Source organism: Chlorocebus sabaeus, chromosome X, assembly GCF_047675955.1.
Source record: "Chlorocebus sabaeus isolate Y175 chromosome X, mChlSab1.0.hap1, whole genome shotgun sequence".
In the NCBI taxonomy this organism is placed as follows: domain Eukaryota; kingdom Metazoa; phylum Chordata; class Mammalia; order Primates; family Cercopithecidae; genus Chlorocebus; species Chlorocebus sabaeus.
This window is the reverse complement of record NC_132933.1, coordinates 24553765-24572182: the sequence shown is the minus strand read 5'-3', so window position 1 is coordinate 24572182 and position 18418 is coordinate 24553765. Positions and strand designations below refer to the sequence as shown.

The following is an 18418-nucleotide window of genomic DNA, read 5'->3' as shown; positions in this document are numbered from 1 at the left end:
AAAAAAAGGTTGGTCTCACAGAAGTAGTAAAACAGAGGATACTAGAGTCTGGGAAGGGTGGAGAAGAGAGATTTGTTAAAAGACAAAATTACAGCTAGATAAGGGGAATAAGTTTTAGTGTACTACTGCACTGTGGAATTACTATAGTTAATAATATATAGTTTCAAATAGCTAAAAGGAGGACCTTGGATATTACCAAGATAAATAATAAATGTTTTGGCTCAACTGGCCAAGAAGATGGATATCTAAATAGTATTGTCCCCGCTTACGGCATTTGCAGCTTCTCTTTTGACATTTCTTCTCCTAGACCTCACTCCTGGCTCATATATCCCATCTTCAGCAACTTCTGAACAGACTAGGGGCAACTGTATGTAGCTTGTTTCCTGATGTTGTGCCTTTCTTTAGAAAGATAGTGATTACTTCTGGGCCTAAGTAAAAGAGGGATATAAGGGCCCTAGAGCTGCCTCACCTGTTCAATGCATCCAGACTCTTAAAGCATAAGAGACGTTTCTTAAACCTCAGCTAAGCACAACCCCCACAGGGTAGAGAAATAACCAGAAAAGAAGTGTGTGTGCACACGCTAGAAAGAGGATGAGAGGGAAGGGGTCAACATCAAAACAATCATCTCATTCATCAGAGAGAGAGCAGAGACCTTACGCAGTGATACAGAAAAAACTCTATGGCTGTTATGACTTACCTAAGTGGCTGGATCTTATACACTCTCTGGACTCCAGTAGAGTTATGTAAAAGTTCCCTCTTACTGTTGTAAATTCAAAAACCTTTTATGACCTTTTACTATTTGCCAAGCAGACACTGAGAGAGACATGAGACCATAGAGGTGAAGAAAACACAATCCCCCATAACCCCACTTTGGTGCCTATTCCCTACCTTATACATATCTCTATTATTTGACCCACCACTTCCTCTCAAATCAAAAGAGGAGCATCCTTATCTCTCCAGTGCCTATTACAATGTCTGGAGCATTGTAGAAACTCAATACAGGAGGCAAAAAAGAAGAATTATGAATAAAGTGAATTCTATTTTTTCACCGACTCCAGAGACTGATGTATTTTCCTAATGGATCTTCAATGATCGCTAGCTGCAAACACTTTAGTTTTTAGTCCTCTCAATCAATGCTCTATGATATGTTAACAAAGCATAAAAGAACTAGGGAAGCACCTTCAGATTTAAGGAACCCCTTTGTACTCTAAATATAACCACCCCAATAATGTAGTTGATGTTTTAGGTGAGTTTGAGATGCCTGGGCTTCTTAAGCAGGACCACCTACCTGCAGCAGCAATTTCTTTCAGCCCCTCTCCCATCAAGCAAGCTCCCTGATTTAAATATAACCCCAGAGGAAAAAATGTTCCCTCCCAGCAATTGTTGAGTGAACCCACAGCTGCTGCCTATTGTTATGCACCAGCTCAAGCAATCAGGCTTTCTTTGTATTAGCTGAAAAACGAGGAAATCGCACATCCACGCCTAACTGCCTCACACCTGTGCTTGCAAAAGTGGCAGAAGCACTGAGCATCTTGTGACTAATCTGGAAAATTGTCTACTTCAAGCAAAGTGACTTTCAGTGTTTCGGGTAAGCTTCTAACCTCTTTTCCAGCTACACATATGATTTGGAATGCACATATTGTTCCTTCTTCCTGGTAATCTTTCAACTCTAAGCTCTGCCTGGTACAGGACTTTCAGATCATGGCTTTATGCTGAGATCCAAGGAACAGACTACAATGGTCAGGCTGAAAATTAGCACATAGGACGCCTCTAAGTGCAGAGAGACCTCTAGAGAGAAACTGAAACTCAACTCGTTGCCAGACTCTGATTTTCAAGTAATAATGGCAATAATTTATTTTTTGCTCACTATATGCCAGGCACTGTTTTAAAACCATTATCCTGTTTTTCACAGGTAAGGGAACTGTGGCACATATATGCTAAGTAACCTGTGCAAGATTGCACAGCTAACAGATGTGAACTCAATTAACTCTATGTGGTTTTTCAAATTAATTTATTCATTAACTCACTCCCCTTCACACAATTAAAAATACTTATGTTAAACAAATTATTATCATTTGTTGATTTTTAAATCAAGAGCCTTGTAATCACTATCATTTTGGGTTTTTTTGTTTTTTTATCTTCATCATAGCACTTACAGTTGGCTCTGCTCCCTAGGCATGGCCAGTGGCCAAGAATCATTCCAAGTCTCTGCTCCTGCTCTTCTTTCAACCCCATCTGTACCTATCAAAATCCTACATGCCTTCAAGGTCCATCTCAAATACTCTCTTCTTTCTGAAACTTTCCTAGTCATCTAGCTAGATACAATCTCTTATCTCTCATATTTCTCTGTTGGGAAACTGTTATGGTCTAGCTTTTAGTATATATTAGGGTAATTATTTTATCCTCACCTTCTACTCATAAGTTCCCTAGGGGCAGAAATTAAGACATACTCCTCTTTGGATCATCTGCAGGGCCTAACATAGTGCCTTGCAAACAGTGGGTGTGGAATATATGTTTACTGAATTTTCAGTTGAAAACTCTGTGTACACGTTGCCATGAAACAAAGAACAGCGAGAAATGGTGAAAAAAATGCAAAGAAGAAGAAAGGTTAGAATTGTAAAGAGCTTAAGAAATCAGCCAGAAGGAAATATGTACAAGTACCCAAAGTCTGCATGGCAAGGGAAGCTAGGAAGAGTGTGGAAGCCAGGAACCATGTGAAAATCTATTTGATCAGGAAAACTGTTAGTGTTTTACAAAATGAAACTCTTCTATCTTGGAAGACAGAGTCAATAATGTTCAGTCTTCCAAAATTATGTACTTCTCCCAAATTTCTGCTAAAATAATTTGACACTAATCCAGCTGACCATTTATTATACAGCATTAGATAGTTAAGCTTTCTGTATGGATCTGACTCTTCTCTTGCTATTAGTTGAATCTTCTTGACCTTATGTTCTGCCATTTACCACCAATCTAAATTATTTTATTATGTTAACTATCATGCTGGATTCCCACTGTTCTCTTGACCCTGTGATAGGAATATTACCAGCTATATGCTGTCCTCTTTATAACCTTGTGTTTTTCCTCGTGGCATATTCTTATGCCACATGGTTCCTACCCCATTTCCTGTAGCTGGGTTCAGCCCAAATTCTCAATCAGTATGGCTTCCATATGCCAGCTCATGAATCAGTGTCAGTCTGTGATGGAGTTTACTCCCGCTGGGGATGAAATTTAATTATATTTTTGTAATGTTTTCTGTTTGTCTATTTCTCTTAATTTATATTTATCTTTTTTTACAGAGACTAAGTTATCTTATAATTCAATGTATTCAACTGAAAAAGTTGTTTTTATATTAACACTCTGGCCTTTCTGCTTGTTTTTAAATTCACTTTTATGATATAACAGTGATAATTAGTTGGTAGTTGTGTGTGTGTGTGTATATGTGTTCTTATGTGTCAAAATAAAGCGCTGGCAATCTAATATTAGTTTTCCAGGTATTTATCTACATTTATCTATTTAAACACACACAAACACTTTCTTCTCTTTTTTTTTAACTGACCTGGGAACCTCTGCTCAGAAGGATGCTGATAACCTTAATGAGTGCATGCAAGGATTAGAGCAAACCAATTCCAATTAATGGTCTTATTCTGCTGGTGGTGGGCTGCCATTTTCTTCAAGTATAAAAGCCAGTATGTTTTATTTAGTTCAGTTACACAATGGTATGAATTTCTTCCAAGAGTCTACCTAAGGAAAATCTATGTATTTATTAAGGTAAGAAGTCTATTAAGCAACACCATTTATAATCATTCCACATAACGTATAGAGTGTGTAAATAGTGCTCCTGAACAGTCTATAGAGAGATACATTCATATATTTACCCTTGAATCAGGCACTCTCATATTGCAGCATATTTGTATTTATAGATTTTTTTTCCCTTGGAACTCAGCCTCACAGACACTTCAGTGCAGTCTCTCACCATCCTTTTGCAGCTTCCTGGTGGAGATGACATTTGCTCAGCTAGAGAATAGACACTTTCTAGCTGAGTTGCGCATCACACTGATACCCTAAGGCCTGGCTGATTGGCTGTCAGAGGACTCCAGCTGTTTAGCTGCCGTGATATGTCTTTCATAGGAAAAGACATTTCCTGGAACATCAACAGCTTGTTAAGGACTGGGGAGTGCAGGGGAGAAAATTTACAATTTTGGAGGAACTGAGTGTTTTGAACTTGGAGGAGGCATGAAGATGAAACAGAGAAAGGGATAAAGGGGAGACTTTTCCCCTATGTTTGAAAGACTCATTTTCGGAGCTAACCTTACAATTTGTGATGAGCAGCCCTCCACAGCTTAGCAGGTCAAGTATTGGTAGGAAAAGCAAATCTGTTAACCACCCTAGGGGTGCACAGACCATATGAAGATGTAAAGTCATCAAAGAAGCTGGAAAACTCCTCATGAAATTGTCAGCAATTTCATTTCAATCTGATTTTCTTAGTGCCTTGATTTTCTCTTCTGAAAATCAAGGGTGAAGAATACTCTTGGACATGCTTATAAGATCCCAGAGATCAAAACGTTGACCAAAGACACCTGGATTCTAAAGGTCCCTTTGGGAAGCCAAGTTGGTAACCAGAGCACACAGAAGGGAGGATCACAGTGCTAATGAGGCTGTGCTTGCCAATTTGAAGCCCATGTGGGCCAATTAGCTCTGCTTTCTTCCGCCGCCATCAACTAACCCCTGAACTCTGGCCACTCACCTCACAGATCTATGCCATTGGTCACTGGGGTCAGCAAGAGAGTGTGTGGTTGTCTCAGTGAAAATTTAACAGAGCATGTTTCCAAGTGTCACCTTGATGTGTGAGGGGCAGCACAGGAACTCCTCAGGGTATCAAGGACTGTTTAATGGTCTCCTGGAGTCCTCCTGCCATCTGTGCTTCCCACTCTGACATATCTTATTACTCTCTATTGTCTTTGTCTGCTTGCCTATTTGTTTTCTCCCACCAAACTGTGAGTTCTTTGAGAACTTATATTGGCTTAACATAAGTATTGTATCTTACTTAATTCTATAACCTTGGCAACTCACACAGTATAGACACATAGCAAGAGCTCTGTAAACCTTAGGTGACTGAATGAAGGAATGTAAAGGGCCTATCTCTAGCATTCCCAAACATGGTTTGACAACAACTCAGTGGGTCAGCAATTCCACCATAAAAATCTGCAAAAATTTCCGGAATAAATGCATATAATTCACTCCAAAAATTTTAACAGATAAATGCCTTTGCAAAAATATTACCTATGAGCCAAGAGACAGATGTGGATAGTAACAAATCAGTCTACCGGGGTAATATAAGCACCTAAAGTTTGTTAATCAGTAACCTAACCCTGGCTTATTCAGTTGCATATGCAACAAAGCAAAGCCCTTTTGAATAAAAAACAAAATCATCATCTGAATTTACAACGGAGAGTCGCTCCTTTGGATTGGAGGTTCCTGGAAGGTAAAGATGGTGCTTCATCCAAAGACCATACTCATCAAATGCACTAGGGAAGAAAGATGAGCACTTTGAGTTCTGATTTCAGTAATAAGTGAGCCATACTCTCTAACCTAGCCTCCCTGTGTCTCTGAGGCCTAAAACATACTACCCTCTACTCATGACTGTCCATGCTTGTCAGGATTACTTTATTAGTTGTTTAATGTTCAACTCAGATGTCACTCCCTCTAGGATGTCTTCACTGACCACCATCCCCAAGGTGGATTCTGTGACTATGCTATATACTTCCATAGAGACCATGATTTCTTCTTTTATTGGAACTTTTTATGTTTTATTGTAATTTTCCCTTTACCTATTTACCTTCTCTGATAGACTGTGAGTTTGCTGACAATGACAAAATTAGGTCTGGGGTAGAGTAATTGCTATGACCAAGGAAGTTTGGGATATGCAGTTCTAATTCATTGTGCTCACAGTCCTGGATGAATAGTTAAATATAAAACACTGCCACTAGCCAACCCAATCAGAAACATAGTTTTGATTCCAAAATTAACCCCTTTGCTCCCAAATATTAGTTGGAGAAAGGCTAAGGAGTGAGGAATACCCAGTGAGGTAGCTACTATTCTATGACCATTTTATGGAGAGATAAACTGAAGGTTTGACAGTTTATGTGATTTTCCTAGTTACTTACTCTAAGCGCCGGAGCCAACATTCAAAGCCAGATCTGTTTTTTGTTTTTTATTTTTTGTTTTTTTCCAAAATTGTATTTTGAAAATGTTTAAAATACAGAAAAGTTTAAAGGGGTTGAAAATCATATAACTACCATGTAAATTCTGCCACTAATATTTTACTCTTGTTTGTTTTATCACTTATTCACCATCTACTTGTCTCTCTCTCATTGATCAATTTATCTTAATTTTGATGCATTTCAAAGTAATTGCAGACATCAATATACTTCAACTATATGCTATATGATTATAGCATGCATATCATCAACTAGGATTTAATATTTGTTTGCAGAGTGTTTTCTTTTGATGTAAAACCTACGATGAAATGCACAAATCTTACATGTACATTTGCTGGACTTTGATAAATGCATATACCTCAGCTACCCAAACCCCTATAAAGATTTAGAACATTATAATTCCCCTAAAAAGTTCTCTCATGTCCTTTTCAGTTAATGCCACCACCATATCCAGAGGCAACCACTGTTCTGGAATTCTTCCATCATAATTTAGTTTATTCTGCTCTAGAGTGTATAAAAATGGCATCACAAGGTATGTACTCTTTTGTGTAAGCATTTACCAGTGTGGTTTTATAAATCAGTATTGTGTTCTATTCCATTATTGAATTGTGCTGCATTATATGGAGATACCCCAGTTTGTTTACTTATTCTCCTATTGATGGATAATATTTCTACTTTCTTGTTATTATGAGCACTGCTGCTATGAAAATTTCTGTACAAGTCTTTGTGTGGATACATACTTTCATGTCTCTTGAGTACATACCTGAGAATGGAATTGCTAGGTCATATGGTACGTATGCTTAGTTTTATAAGAAATTGCTATACATGTTTCCAAAAGTGGTTGTACCATTTTAACACTCCCATCAGCAAAGTTCAATAGTTCCAATTCCTCCACATTCTCATCAACACCTGTTTTTGTTGATCTTTTACATTTTAGTCACAGTGATGGGTATGTGATAGCATCTCATTGTCTAACTCAGACTTTTTGAGTTTCAGAATTAATGGCTTTTTCATCCTGATCACATTACAAATGTATGTAGGTATATAAAAATAACTAGAAACTCATAGTACGAGGCACATGAGAAGCGCAATATAAATAAAGTGCCAAAACATCATAGAGAGATAGAACTTCCAGCTGAGATATACAATATGATGTCATATATTCATTTTTTTCATTCATTCAAAAATATTTATGAAGAACCTATTAGGTAGTGGGGATATAACAGTAAACAAAACTACAAAGGTCCCTGCCATCATAGAACATTAATTCTTTTGCTGCTGTTGTTGTTGACACAGGGTCTCGCTCTGTTGCCAAGGCTGTAGTGTAGTGGCACAATCATAGCTCACTGCAGCCTCGACCTCCCAGGCCCAAGTGATCCTCCTGCCTCAGCCTCCCAAGTAGCTAGGACTACAGGTGTACACCACCACACTTGGCTAATTTTTAAAATGTTATTTCTAGAGACAGGGTATCGCCATATAACCCAGGCTGGTCATGAAACATAAATTCTAATGGGGTGAGGGGACATAATAAACAAACTAGTAAAATGCCTCTCAGATGGTGATAAGTGCCATTGGGTAAAATAATACAGGGAAGATGGGGAATAGGGAAGGCTGAAAGGAGGTGACTATTTTATATAAAGTAGGCAAAGCATTTATTTAAGATAGATCTTGAAGAATGACTAAGGTTCAACCTAAAGCAAATAAGTAGAAGAACTTCAAATAGGGTATGGGTGGACACAAAGATAACATTGATCAGTGTGAAAGAACAAGGACTGAGTGTGGTAGGAACCTCAGGTCTGTCTTGGAGCACACTGGGAAGCAAAGCTGAAAAGACTAGGGAGAGCAGTTTATGGAACTTGTAACTATTTCATCAGGCAACAAAGAGCTACCGACTGGGTTTCAGCAAGATGAACCCAATAATGGACCTATAAAAAAACTGAATTTGTGGCATTTCGTTTGGTTGAATAAATATTTTGCAGTGTCTACTATGTGGTTCACAGAAAGGATTGTAGGAGGGAGAAACTAAAGACTGTGCTGAGAAGTAGGAAAAATAATGAGTTATCTGCTGCCATTAATAAATATCTTAACTAAGACTGTGGAAAGTAATTGAAAGATAGAAAATTTATTGAGGAGATAGAATTAAGAGCCTTGGTGACTTAAGGTGGCCGTGGGAAGGGTGCTAATCTCTTTTCTGTTTGGAATAGCATATATACATCTTCCAGTAGCAACAACAACAACAAAATGAATATTGGCAGCAGTACCCATACAGAATCAGGCCTTCCTTTTGAAGAATTGGGACATTTTCCATTGCCTTTGCTAGAGCATAGCCCTCCACCCTCCAGTCCAGAGTGGTTGCGCCTATTCGAACCTCTGTGTTTCTATACAGTATCAGAGGAATCGCAACAACTTGGGCCATGGCATCCAAGGGTATGAAAAATGCTCACCAGAATTTTTACACATGGCTGAAAAGGTGGTTCTTTCCAAGAAAAAAAAACAAAAGAAAAGAAAATACCAAGGAGCAATACTACCACCACCACCATCTAAATTTCTTCTACTGGCTTGTCAAATGCCTGAAAGTTTCACCATTCGATGGGAGAGTTCAGAGTCAAAGATTCAATATTTAGGCCCTTCTGGAATCATGTGCATTGAAATTCATTGAGAATTCTTGCTTGAGAGAAACAAGAGATTCACATGGATTCATGTGTCTCATGCCTCAATTACCCTTCATTCATTGAGTAGAATGGGAACCTCAACAGAAGAGGTCTCATGACATAGTTAACTGAGGATGGGTGATAGAGATAGTAAGAAGATCTATAGTTAACTGAGGATGGGTGGTGGGGATATTAAGAAGATCTGCAACAGAAAATAGGCCTAGGCCGAGTTCCAACTGATGGGCATGTATGAGCCTAAGTCAGTTGTTTAAGGGTGTGAATGAATGGGAGAATGAGCCACCAAAAGGCAATAGCAGCAGGATACCTGCTTCAAAGATATTCCTGTCATCAAATTGCTGGACTGTGGAAAGTTCAAAAGGATAAGAATCACTGGCTTTATGAAATTGTATCTGCAATAAACCAAAGCTCTGGAACTTAAAAATGTGAGTATCACAACGGAGTTCCCAGCCTGGGACACCTCACCATCCTCTGCATACAATCTCAAAGATGTCCTCTTTCAGGGCCCTCCACTCTCTCTCAAAATACAGTACTGACTGAGTCACCACAGTGGGCCCCCATTTAGCATCTGCTGCCTATATGTCACTTTACTCAGTGAATTCTTGCTCCTTGGTTAAAGACACTGCTGCTTTTCAAAGCAGTAAGTAGGGTAGGAGAAGGTGGATCTCAACTCACCAAGTGTCAAAGTAATGAACCGGGGAAGTGAAGCAAAGTGAAGCCAATGATCATCAGCAGCAGGAGCTACAAAGAAGGCTTCAATCAACCTTCACACCTCTCACTTTAACTAAAGGGTTGGTAAAGAAAAGGGCTTTGTGAGGCATAGGACAAAAGGCAGTGCCTGGGTAGAGTGGGTACTGGATCAATGAATGTTCAATGAAAAAGTCGCATGAGGCCAGGTAGAGGTGCCCAGTGCCCAGAGGTAGATATTTGCTTTTTTTAAGAAAAAAATCCTGCCTCCCTCTACATATCGTGGCATCCATTTTTTTCTTCTAAAATGCAGAAAGTCGTCTCTCTTTTGTGCCTTTATAGATACAAAATGCATCCCTTTGCATGGGATCTGGGTGTGTGGGTGTACATGTAAATGACTGTAGCATAATTGTAATCCATGGAATGAGCCTGGTTCACATGAGAGACCCACTAATTTGAACTCTACACACACGGAATTGGTGATGACTTAACCAGTGGGTGTTGTAAACAAGATAATAAGGGAGATGCTTCACCTATTCAAGGAAATATTCAAGTAACCACTTATGTCAAACACAGGAATAATTCTTATTAATATTTTTAAGTGACCCCTCTAGAGACCTATATCCGAGGCAATACAACATTAAAATGCTTCATTAATTCAGACTGGTCTCTGCTCACCATCTCAATCGGTTATTCCAAGTCATCAATGTTATACCACAGTTTAAGAAATATGGAAAATGATTTGACTGTGAAGGTATAGCTAATGTTAAATGTTCCCTGAAAAGCTTGAGGTTTGAACTGAGACACTGAAAGCCCTAAGAGGGCTGCTCAAAATGTGGAGGGTTCTCTGAATTCAGTCAAGGATATTCTTATGAATTCGAAAAAGGGAGAATTTTTGTCCACTTCAATTACATTCTATCATTCTGCGGACAGTTTCCACTTGTAAAATACCACTAGAGTATGCTCTACCTTGGGGAAAAAAAATTCTTTTAAGTCTCTAGAGATGTGAAAGAATGAACCAAGTATCTTTTAAAGTGAAGTGTTTACACTCTATACTGTTTATCTTCCCATTTACAGACAAAGAAGCCTTTCCTAAGAGCTTGCTCAAAAGTATTTAAAACATATTTCTAGGGGAGAAGAACAAGAGAGGCAGACTGAGTTTGAGCTCAAAGAAGATCTGGGAGTGAAAACCCACATATGAAAACTGGAAATTGCAGCTCCTACTTGCTAAAGTACACCTAGGCTGAGATTAGCAGAATCACACGGTGGGGAGGGTCTCTAGTTTAATAAAGGTAATCCAACTCATTAGATTTCAGATAAGATTGGAAATAATGAAATATTTGGGAAGAAAAACAGAACAGAGTCCATCTCTAAAGAACCAACAATAGCTTTGGCTAGCAAAACAAACTATAAGATAAGCAGTCCCAGCAATACTGGTATAATTAGCAAAGAATAAAAATTAGTAGACTATATTTCTCCTTACCCTGAAGTATGGGGAGAGAAACTGGTAACATTGACAGGCCCAATCGGAACTCAGAGGAAGAGAGAACAAGCTAAAAGGACAATCTCTGACTTTGCATTTATTTTCCAACCCCACCTGCTTTTAGTGCCTTAGAAAACAGAGGAGACATACACAGCAGGGAAAATGCTTTAGTTTTTTAATAATGAAACAGCATAATCTAATAGGTAAAGTTGTGCACTGAAAGTCAGGAGAGCTATCCTCTAGTCCAGCTCTGTCCTTTCCTGGTTGTGTGACCTTAGGCATGTCATTAAACCTCTCATGCCTCCAGTTAATTGGTGTATACAGTGTGAGCCTGGGTTTAATTGTGTAATTTTGTATACAATGCACTTATGTAAAATTATCTCTGAAGTTCCTAAATATTATTTTAAAATTATATAGTATCACAAAAGCTTTAATAGTCTATAATTCAATGATTTCATCTACCCACGAAAAAATTGTAGCCCCCAGAGATTTAGCTACGGAGAGTATGTACATGCGTGTGCATGCACAGAAGAGAGGAGGAGAAAGACAGAGGGAAATGATTCATTATGAGTGCACAATAAAACCAACAAGAAGAAAATAGATGGTTTAAAAATAAATTGATGTCTAGTTATTTTGACTTACTCTAAACAAGCCTGCAACAGGGATGGGTTGCAGCCTGAAAAGTCTGTTTGGAAAGCTCCCTCAGATTTTTAACCAAAAATCCTGTCTCAAAGTCCTGCGAAGGAAATTCTCTTGTGAGTCTTTAAATCTCCATCAGCTGATACATGAAAATGAGGGTAGGACCAGCTACACGGTGGGGAATAAACCAGCATGACCCTACTTTTATGCCATACAAATGCCTTGTAACTGTTCTTGGAGTGCAACAGACAGCTAACTTTGTTATTAGCAAGCTGAGTATTATTTTTACAAGATAAACAACAAACCCAGACTCAGAACAGTGGCTGGCAAACATTTTGCACAAAAAGCCAGATAGTAAAGATTTTAGGTTTTGCAGGTCACATACTGCCTCTGTCATATATTCTTCTTTTGTTTGTTTATTTTTGTTTTCATTTTTTTTACAATCCTTTAAAATTGTGAGTACAGGCTAGGCGCGGTGGCTCATTCCTGCAATCCCAGCACCTTGGGAGTCTGAGGCGGAAGGATTGCTTGAGCCCAGGAGTTCAAGACCAGCCTGAGCAACATAGGGAGACACTGTCTCTACAAAAAAATTAAAAAATTAGCCAGGCGTGGTGGCACACACCTACAGTCCCAGCTACTCAGAAGGCTGAGATGGGAGGATCACTTGAGCCCAGGAGGTTGATGCTGTAGTGAACCAAAATCATGCCATTGCACTCCAGCCTGTGCCACAGAGGGAGACCCCATTTCAAAGCAAAAAAAAAAAAAAAAAAAAAAAAAATTCATGAGTACAAAAACAGGCCATAGGGTGGATTCGACCTGCTGTCAGTAGTTTGGCTACTCCTGCACCAAATTAAGCAAGCAAGTAACAGTGGTAGTGTGGGCTCAAATCTACCAGGTCAAATAGTCAAAGTCCAATAGACTCAGACCAAGTAAATCTATTAAGCTATGTTCCAAAAGAGCTGTGGCAGAATGTATAGGCAAGGAAGTACATTGGGGCCCTTGGAGAATAGCCACAGCATTTCTTCAAGGTATTACTATTGACATTATTTATAGCTAGGATTTGAACCCTGGCAGACCAACTCCAAAGTCAATGTTCTCACCCACTGTGCATATGCTGAAATAGCACTTTGCGAGTGGCTTTGTAGAGACATCTCACATTTTAGATAAACAGGGTGTTCCGTGTTTTTCCTGTAAGTTAACTCCTATTTTCTCAGTGATTTACATGAAAATTTCAGATGGACTGTCAATATATACTTGTTCCTAACAAATTAGTCTTAAGCTTCACTGCCTCCTCCCCCTTCCCCCAATCTTCCTTGCCAAAGTACTAAACGATGTATAAACAAATACTTAAAAATACAAACAACAATTCTGATATATATAGGATTCCTTTAGGAATCATTTTATAAGCTAAAGAGTCCTTTCAAAATATGAATGATTCCTCAATGGAACAGCCTAGAAGGTCCAGAACTAAACCCAAACACACACAGGAGCTTAGTATATGCTAAAGGTGGTATTTACATTTATGGGGAAGATATAGTTGATTAAATAGTATTGAGACAATTGGGCAGAAATCTAGAAGAAGAGTAAAGTTGAATCCACAACTCACATCTGACCCAAAACAAATTCCAGATGGGTCAGTGTTTTAGCATAAAAAATAAAACTATGAAAAAGAGTAGAAGAAAGGTCATTTTAAAATAATCTTGGAATGGAGAGAAGTGCTTTCTAAGTATGACACAAAATCCATAAGCCAAAAAAGAAAATAAATATTTTTTTCAGGGCAAAAATTCCATGATGTTAAAAAAATTCACAGACAGAAACATTGACAATTTATATTACAGAAAATGAATTAACTTTCTTAATATAAAAAGATCTCCTGTAAATCAATTTTAAAAGATCAACAGGCAAATTGCAAATGGTCAAGGATAATAAACAGATTATTTGTAGGAAATGAAATACTAAATTAAAAATAGTACAGTTGCTCAACTTCATCCATAATAAGAGAAATGTAAATTAAAAACCTCATTGAGAAAATTTTCCACCTGTCAGACTGGTGATTATTAAAAGCAAGTTTTCTAACAACTTGTGCTGGTAGGGCTGTGGCGTAACGGTCACTCTTACGAGTTGTTGAGGGGAGTGTAAATTGGCACAACCTGTATGGACAGCATGTTTGCCATACCTACCAAAATTTGAAATGCACTTACCTTTGGACCTAACAATTCCACTTTTAGGAATTTATTCTATAGATGTGTTCATGCATAATAAATGACAAATATATAAAGGTATTAATTGGAGTATTTACTGGAAAAAAAAAACCTCAAATGTTTATCAATAGGACACATTTTTATAAATTATGGTAGATCCAAATGGACATCTGTATGTTACTGGTAGAAAATCCTTTCCAAAATATATACTTAAGTGAAAAAGCAAGGAATATAACCATGTTTATAGTATATAGTATGCTACCATTTGTCTAAAAGCTGGGACAAAATAATGTATATCTGCATGCGAAAGGCAGCAGAGCATAATGGTTAAGAGCATGGATTCTGAAGCAACCAGCCTGGATTTGAATCTTGGCTCTACCATGTAATAACTGGACTTCTTTGTGCCTCAGTCTCCTCATCTGTAAAGTGGAATTAATAACAGTACCTACCTCTTTGAGCTGTTTTGAGGATTAAATGAGTTAATATTCTCAAAGTCTTAGAATAGTACCTCAGACACATAGTAAGGACTACTTAAGCATTTGTTAAATAAATAAATAGCAGAGAATATGCCTGGGAGGTTACATATAAAAAGTTACATCTAGCTAAAGGGCAAAAATGAAAGGAAATTTATACCTATTGAATATTCTACCAAATGCTTATATAATACCTTTTTTTTTTTTTTTTTTTTTTTTTAACTTACATGATATTTAAAGTGTAAGTGAGTTCTATTCCCTAGCACCCTCAACTTACCTGGACTCATCCCCTCTCTACCCATTCTCTTTTTTGGCCCATCATTTCCACTTTCCATGCCTTCTGCTATTGCTTCTTATTAAGTTTACTATCCCGTTCCTTTCTTTACCCCAGTCCCTTTACTTGTCTCTAACTTTCTACGCTGTTTCATGGCTTCACAGCCTTCACAGCCTTCTTTCTGCTGCTCACGCCCTAATCCACCTTTCACTGATGCCAACACCACATTCTCAAAGTTTCAAATGTAGATATCCCATTGCCTCAAACTCAACACATCAAAGTGAGCATGTCACCCCTTCTCATTTCAACCTCTCTATTTTTATCTCCCAAGCTAGAAACTTGACAGTTAACTTTGTCTTTTCTGTCTACTTCATCCCCTACACCCACCAAATCCATCAATGTATCCTTTCACATGTCTCTTCTTGACTATTTGCTATTAACAGGTATATTGGCTTATACCAGCACTTCTCAAACTTTAATGGGCATAATGTGCATATGTATCAGCTGAAGAGCTTGTTAAATACAGATTCTGAATCAGTAGTTATGGTAGCCAGCCTACAAAATAGCCTCCAATGACCTCATGTCCTGTTATCTCTTCCTGTGTAGTCCTCTTGCACATTGTATCAGGGTTGGCCTACGTGATCGAGAACATAAGGTTAGAAAGTGATAGTAGACTATTTGTGAGATTAGATTATAGAAGACAATGTTGCTTTTGTCTTGGTTTCCCTCTGTCTCTTTCTCTCTCTCTGATTACTCACTCTGAGTGAAGACAGTTACCATGTTGAGAATTCACACAGACAGGCTATGGAGAGGCCAACATAGTAACGACCTGAAGCCTCCAGTCAACAACTAATGAAAACTGAAGCCTCTTGCCAATGGCCACATGAGCAAGTTTGGAAGTAGGTCCTTCAGCCCCCAATCAAGCATTCAGATGACTACAACTCTAACCAAACTCTTGAGTACAACCTCATGAGAGAACCATCTCTGAGCCAGAACCACCCAGCTAAATTACCCCTGATTCCTGACCACAGAAACTATGAGATATACATGTCTGTGGTTTTAAACTATCAAGTTTTAAGGTGGTTTTGTTATGCAGCCACAGATAACTTAGACCAGTGGTCCCCAACCTTTTTGATACCAGGGACCAGTTTCATGGAAGACAATTTTTCCATGGACTGGGGGGAAGGAGGGCTGGTTTCAGGATGATTCAAGTGCATTACCTTTATTGTGCACTTTATTTCTATTATCATTACACTGTAATATATAACATATATAATGTATATATTATTACATGTAATATATACAATGACAGAACATCAGACATTAGATTCTCATAAAGAGTGTGCAACCTAGATCCCTCGCATGTGCAGTTCCCTCGCAATAGGGTTCATGCTCCTATGAGAATCTAATGCCACTGCTGATGTGACAGGAGGCGGAGCTCAGGTGGTGATGCTCAATTGCCTGCTGCTCACTTTCTGCTGTGTGGCCAAGTTCCTAACAGGCCACAGATCAGTACTGGTCTGTGGCCCAGACAGTATATCTGGATGGAGCCTGAAAAAATTCTGCATTCCTAATAAGCTCCCAGAGGATACCGATGTTAATGCTGCTGGACCTTGCTTGAGTAGCAAGCCCTATACCATTACAGCAGCCTCCCACCCAATCCCTACCCCAAGTATCTCTCTGCTCCAATCCTATTATGTTCCTATTTCACAACCTACAATGATTCCCTGTCACCTATTGTATAAAGTCAAAGTCCTCACCCTGTCTGTCAAAATCCTTTGGCAGCTGGCCATATTTATGCTTTTAGTAATATTTCTTACTGCTCTCCACCAGGCACTTTCTGCTCCTGTCAACCTGATCTCCTCTCAACCTTCTGCACACATCACATTTATTCCTTTTCCCGGGCTTTCTATTATCACTGTGTCCACTTATTTCCTACCATCACCAGTATACATATAACTAACATGTCTTGCACCCTCCTCTGCTATCCAAACTCAACCTCCAAGGCCTAGCTCAGGGTCTTATTTCCCCCATAAAATCTCCCCCCCCCCCTTTATTTTTACCTAACAGTTTTATGAATCACAATCTCAACTTCCAAGCTTAATTTTAAGCAATTTTAGGTCAGGAATATATCTCATAAGTCTTAACAGCTCTGGGGCACCCAGCACAGGGTTGGACACATACAAAGTAAGTAAGTGTCAATTGGCTGAATCTGCCTGTCACATTCAATGTGGTCGTATGCCTACCAGCACTGCCAAAATTTACTCCCAGGTTTTACAACAACAGAGAGAATCCCTGAAAAAATCCACTCCCCTCTTCCCTGCCACCTTCCTCCATACCAAGTTACTGTCTTATTTATTCTTTCCACATCACTGGCAAGTAACAAGGTAACATATTGAGAGGACAGCTTTTATTATGGGCAGCAATAGAAGGGGAAATAATGTCACAGCTAATCCAAAAGCCATTTCATTTTGGATCTGAAATCCCTTCTTTGATCAGGAAGGCAGATGTGCTATGAACTCATTAGGGTTTCCCTAAGCAGTGTGAGTCATCCACAAGAACACATTGAGAAGGCAGCCAAGGGAGATAGACCTGAGAACACAGTGGCTGATGAAGGAAGACCATCTGAGAAAGATAAATACCCAACGACAGATAAAACACATTGAAGGTAATGAACAAAACAAGTAACACAGAGGTGAAGACAGACCAAGACAGACATGATCCTGAGGCCTTGCATATTCCACACATCAGACCATAAAGACCATTTTACAAAAGAACAACATGCACTATATTTTGAATATTTACTATCTGTCAGACGTTGTACTATTCACTTTGCACAAATCAACTCATGTTAATCCATACCACAATTCTGTGAGTTAGACGCTAAGGGTAGTTCCATTTCCCTGATAAGGAAGCTGAGGCTCAGAAAGGTTAAGTGACTTCTCCATGATCAAACAGCTAGAAATTGGTTGAGCTGGGACTTGAACCCAGTACTATCTGAAGCTAAAGCCCTTATTCTCAATCTCTATATTCTAGGTCTAGCCCTCATCCTCATTTTGGTAGATAATGCATGGAAATATCTATGACAGATTCATGGAAATTTAGAAAGCAGGAGAAAGTTAAACTTCAGTTCCTATCCACACCTAGATACCTCATAACCTCCTGCCCTTTGACTGCCCTAGGCTACCCAGAGCATCTCATCACGTGGGGAAGGAACCCTAGCATTATGCTTCCAAGGAGGTATGCTCATTCTATATACATATATATGTGTGTGTGTGTATGTGTGTGTATATTTGTGTGTGTGTGTGTGTGTGTGTGTGTATATATATATATATATATTTTTTTTTTTTTGAGACGGAGTCTCACTCTGTCACCAGGCTGGAGTGCAGTGCAGTGGCGCGATCTCGGCTCACTGCAACCTCCGCCTCCTGGGTTCAAGCGATTCTTGTGCCTCAGCCTCCGGAGTAGCTGAGATTACAGGCACATGCCACCACACCCAGCTAATTTTTGTATTTTTAGTAGAGACAAGGTTTCACCATGTAGGACAGGATGGTCTCAATCACCTGACCTCAAGTGATCTGCCCACCTCAGCTTCCCAAAGTGCTGTGATTACAGGCATGAGCCACCTTGCCCGGCTGCACATTTTGTATTTTAAGCCCTTAATTCCAAAGCCTGCAGGGTGGCAATTAGTGTAATTAAATAATTAAATTCTGTTACCAGGTAACTAATGGATTACCCCTCCCAGGTAATACAAAGCATTAGCTCTATTAAAAC

General features: G+C 38.9%; 2 long non-coding RNA genes across 2 annotated transcripts in view; one reads left to right on the top strand and one right to left on the bottom strand.

The window, feature by feature from the left end:
- Nucleotides 1-18418, bottom strand: part of LOC103232525 (uncharacterized) — a 171628-nt gene that overhangs the window by 121850 nt on the left and 31360 nt on the right. The window lies entirely within an intron of this gene.
- On the top strand, nucleotides 1294-17884 carry LOC140710739 (uncharacterized). Its single transcript, XR_012091836.1, has 3 exons — nucleotides 1294-1588; nucleotides 6651-6750; nucleotides 17827-17884. It is a non-coding gene; the product is annotated as an uncharacterized lncRNA (long non-coding RNA).